Source organism: Pagrus pagrus, assembly GCF_965226575.1.
Source record: "Pagrus pagrus genome assembly, contig: HAP1_SCAFFOLD_297, whole genome shotgun sequence".
Lineage (NCBI taxonomy): Eukaryota > Metazoa > Chordata > Actinopteri > Spariformes > Sparidae > Pagrus > Pagrus pagrus.
The window spans coordinates 62929-68069 of record NW_028175166.1 but is presented as its reverse complement, the minus strand read 5'-3'; the positions used below and the strand labels follow the sequence as shown (position 1 = coordinate 68069).

Here is a 5141-nt window from a genome sequence, read left to right as displayed (position 1 = left end):
TGTCTATTTTTAAAATATTATGGTCATCATGTCACTCATATTTCAATGATTTTAATACTGTATCTGCTTTAACTTTACCTGCCCAGGGACTACAGGCGGAACTATAACCTGGCTCAAAGCATCTCTTCTTGTCTTACAAGATTAATGTTTTTTTGTGCATTGTCCCTGTTTTAAATAAATAAATTCAATTCAATTCATTAAATTCACAACATACTGTACATTCCTTGACCGAGTGTGCCAATAAGAGCATAGCCTAGGCCAAGAGTGACAGTTCATTTGTGAACAGAAACCGCTCCCACCTGCTCTCTGTGTCACATAGAAAATGACTGGCAGGTCGACATTGGAAAATGTATTGACCTACATTTACCTGAACATATCACCCACAGTGACAGTGTTTTTTTTTTTTTTTTTTTTTTTTATTAAGTCAACGCTATTAAGTCTGTAAGGATCGTATCTTTATTCAAACTCTACTTTCCGTTATGTTTTTTTCCGCTTTAAGCTGGAGTTTTCCAAATTACGAGTCTTTTGAATGCATCATATTCGAATTGACGAAAGGGAGCAAGGGAGCAAAAAGTGCGCGAGCCGGAGATCGAGGAGAGAAGTCACGGTGAGGTGAGTCCCTGAACGAAAAATAAATGAATGAATTTCTGTGGGAAACATTCAGCTCTTATTGTTGGAACTTCACATTGTTTTGTCAGGTTGCCAGTGCTGCGAAAAATGTTAGCTAGTTAACATTCAGTTTTTATACAAGGTTAATATGACCAGGCAGCAGGGCTCGAAATTAACGATGTCCCGGCGGGGACCATAAAAATTCCTGCTGGGACACACTTATATTTTGTCCGGGACAATTACGGGACAGTGAAAAAAAAAATGTCAAACGCTCACTCTCAAACAAAATGCTCAATTCCCTCCTCCGTATATCATTGCATTTCCCTGAGGTTGAGGACTATAATGCAGAGCAGGCAGTTGAGAAGTGGTGGCAAAGTGGTCAGAGAACATGCCGACCCATGTTCAACGACTCTGTGTGAGACAAGAAAAATAAATCTCTGTGGCAGTGAACTTTCCCTCCAGAAAACAGCATCCCTCCCCGCGAGTGAAATAGTCAGACAGCGTCCTGTTTACTGATGGTGATTATGTAATTTTGTACGAAAAACGTAACTTTGTCACTTTCCAGGATGTTTGGTGGGTCAGGATCTCAATCACAACACATTATAACAGCATCCATATGATTATAACAGTCAGAGGGTACATGTTTAAACACATGCCGCTGAAAGCCCCACTAGGATTCAGAGAAGCACAGTACAGAAGCACAGAATGTGTTGCTGCCGTTATTACTGGTACCGGTGCCGCGTCGAGTCTCCCTGATCCTCTCCCCAACACACAGCCGCTTCTAGCCGCAGCGGCAACCTGAGCGGGGTCGCTCTGCGAACTACGGCGCCGCGGAGCTACAGGCCCCGGTCTTCCTACTCCTCTCCCCCACATACAGCACCCTGTGCTGGGTCGCCCAGAGCGACGAGTCTCCCTCCAGCTCTGGAGCTCTCCACGGTGCTGCTAATGGCGGCTTCTCATCGTCTTTCAGACCTTAGACCATAGCTTTAAGTAATACAATTAATTAAAAATGCTGATAGTCTAATACTCGTTATAAAATACTTATAATACAACAACATATACACCCAATCACATTTTATAAGGCACCAGTTTAAAGCTGCCATTCTTAAATTGCTCTGTTTGCTTTGAAGAAGACATACTCTGTGCCGAAATGTCAGCAACCTGCACCATAATAAAAATATCTAAAACTATGTGCTTCACCATCTTCTCCAGCTATTTATCTGCCCCCTGCTCTAAGATGCACCAGTCTGCAATCAGTTCGTCAGCTGAAGGCGAGAGTTTTCCTCCTACAATTTTAGTAATTGGCTGGTCATGGCTAGACTGTTTTCAAACTACATTCATTGCTGCCCAACTATGGGCAGGATATAGCATGTCATGCAGTTAGCCATTTCTCACCATTGTGTGCAATCTATCCAAAGCTTTACAGTTTTCTCAATTTTTAGGAACGGTCAGAAACAATCAATTGACGGCCACTGCAACAGACCAGGAGGTGGAGGCTTATATAAAAAGGTGGCTTCATCTCGCTGGAGACAGGGATGGTGGGAGGAGAGAGAGAGAGGAGAAAAGGCGTGCCACACAGCTCGCACGTAAGTCAGCTACAATACCTATTTTGCAATATATGTGTGATACTGTTCTACAGCAGAAATCAAGATGAAGCTGTCAGCATATGTAAAAAAAAAACGAGCGCAAAGTACAGAACAAATCTCCCCAATTCTAAATGAGCAAATACAATTAAAAAAGGCAGTGTTGTGATTTTTGCCATTTTTTCCGCTATGGTCACTTAGGAATTAGAAGCTTGTTCAGCCACCATGCAGCAAGCATAGCCATTTTCTTGTAAATGTAAAGATTTCACTTGGCAGTGGTGGGACAGTAATGTAAACTGTAACTGGAATTGTCACCCATTGCCTTTCTTAAAAGCCAGTACATGGGTCTGAAAAGTAGGGAAATCACATTTCAGTTAGAAACACATCTTTAATGAAAACTGTATTTGACTTTAGTATAATATTCTATCTACAAAATAAATTAATGAATATGAAGCAACAGCTGAAATATATTTTTAAATATATTAATATTACATGCCATCTCCCTGCTAAATTGAGCTGGAATGAAAGAACCCCCTATCAAACACAAAAACATACTTCTAATGTTAACATGAGTGGATGAAGTTTTGAGTCTTAAGATGTGGTCTTATCTAACCTCAAACTTTTCCCTTTACTGCTGCATTCATGGTCTTCAGCTCCACCATGTGGGCAGGTCTGATGTAACTACACAGCGATTGTGTGAGTGAGGCTAGCTGACTCATTGTCATCTCAGACTTGATATGTGATAGGTTTAATATGTAGGATGGAGTTGCTTCCAACTGAGAGCCTCAGCCATGTTGCAATGGAATATAATACTTACCTTGGCATAATATATAAAGAATAAACCAGGACAGAGAGACCTCACCTCAACTTTTATCCCAACTCTCTCCTCTTGTGAGGGCTTTTAGATCTGAGTATGGCCCCAGTGTTCCGCCAGAGCACCGTGCCATAGCACACAGACCTCTGGTCCAGTAAATGTCCAGTTTTGTGGATACCTATTACGCACCACCAGACTGACAGCTATCTTGGGGGTCCCCATGGAGAGTCATTAAAGAGGAAATATTCAAGATTTTTACCTACTTTTTACTTAAAGCAGAAGTAAGCGATCCGGTCGTTTTGGCTAACTTCCTGTCAGCGGATGGAGTTAGCAGTCCCCGCCCTCTTCCCTACGTCAACACATGCGCGTGCATCCCTTGGCTGCACACACAGAGAGGACCGCCCCTTTATGCCGTTCTCTCTCCTCATTGGATAAAGGTTGTAGGATACAAGGAAAGTTTTCTCCTCGGCTTACAGCAGAGCAGGGTGACTGACAGACCCGTGTTTCGGACCAAACACTCTATATAAGTGATTGCTGTCGGAAGATATAACTATATAAGACTTATATTAACACAAACATTCCGCTTACTTATGCTTTAATGAAACAGCTTCAGAGTAATGTTGCTGGCTTGTTCCAGGGAGAATGGAGGCTCTCTGCCTTCCACCTAGCGTCACTTGGCTGAAAACCAACCTTGTAAGATCAGACCCTCCGACCCAGTATCCCAGCTCTCGTGCTGGCAGCATCATGACACACCAAAACACCCTGTATCCATTATCTTTTTATGAAAGGATAGAACCACACAAATACACACATTGCAACATGTATATGATATGCTCCATTAATTGCATTATGGCTGGCTTCAGTGAACCAACAAATGCTGAGGAAAGGTTAGCAAAATAGCAAAAAATCAAATGGCTGTGCACTATTCCCCTTTAACATGAAGACAAACTCAAATATACATTATGTTTTATTACTGTAACTTCAGGTTAAATGTGAAGTTTGTCAGAGTGTTTGATGAACACAATATTGTATAACTTTATATCACTTTACAGGGCCTTTTTTGTTTGGTCTCCTGATAAGGTTTTGTGTTTTGCACTGCAACCATATACAGTAACCACAGTACTGCTTTACTGAGTCAACAAAATATGTTCTTTTGTGCATTTCTTAAAGGGCCAGATGAAGAGGAGACAATGGTGGGGCCATGAGTGAGCGTGTTCCGCAACAGTGTTCCGCAGTCAGAATTTTCATGTTCATCTTCATGTTTGTTTTGTTTGTGTTGTGTTGTTGTTTGTGGCACATGTTAAAAAAATAAAATAGTTCTCTACTGTTCACAAGTTGTTTCTCGTGTCTGGTTTTTTCTTCAATTCTTCAGTAGGTATCTTCATCTTTGACTGAGACCAACAAGACTGGACCATTGCCACCATTTAACACAGTATCTGGAGGTACCATAATGACATGTACAGTAGCCACAAATTCAGACCAGTTCTGGTTTATTTATATGATGTGTTCATATTTGACATAGAACTTTGTCATGGTTTGGTTGTGACTCCAATGTGTACAGGCTAGACAAGATCATAGACTGTAAACCAGTTCTGATGTATTCAGCTCTTGGTTAATATGTAGCATTATGACTAGGCTGTGGGTCATATGTGAGAAACAAGTGTGGACCACTCATGTCATTCCATGTGGTAGGTGGGTCAGAATAAAAATGCATAGTGGCCCAAATTTGGGTGAGTGCTGGTTTATTTGGTCTATTTTTGGCTGACACTTGGCACTGTGTTGGTTTGGTTGTGGCCCACTTCTGGCAAACAACTGTGGACCACATTTGTGCCATCATTCCAAGTGGTATATGGGCCAGAATAAAAATGTACAGTGGTGGCCCACATTTGGGTGAGTGCTGGTTTATTTGGTCATGGCTGACATTTGGCACTGTGTTGGTTTGGTTGTGGCCCACTTCTAGCAAACAGCTGTGGACCACTCATGTGCCATCATTCCATGTGGGATGTGGGCCAGAATAAAAATGTACAGTGGTGGCCCACATTTGGGTGAGTGCTGGTTTATTGCGTGTCGGCTGACATTTGGCACTGTGTTGGTTTGGTTGTGGCCCACTTCTGGCAAACAACTGTGGACCACCC

The 5141-nt window shown here is 42.0% G+C and overlaps 1 long non-coding RNA gene across 1 annotated transcript; it reads left to right on the top strand.

The window, feature by feature from the left end:
* The first annotated feature begins 540 nt into the window (after nucleotides 1–540).
* On the top strand, nucleotides 541–4334 carry LOC311254096. The gene is made up of 3 exons (XR_014622195.1): nucleotides 541–612; nucleotides 2052–2195; nucleotides 4177–4334. It is a non-coding gene; the product is annotated as an uncharacterized lncRNA (long non-coding RNA).
* The last annotated feature ends 807 nt before the right edge of the window (nucleotides 4335–5141 follow it).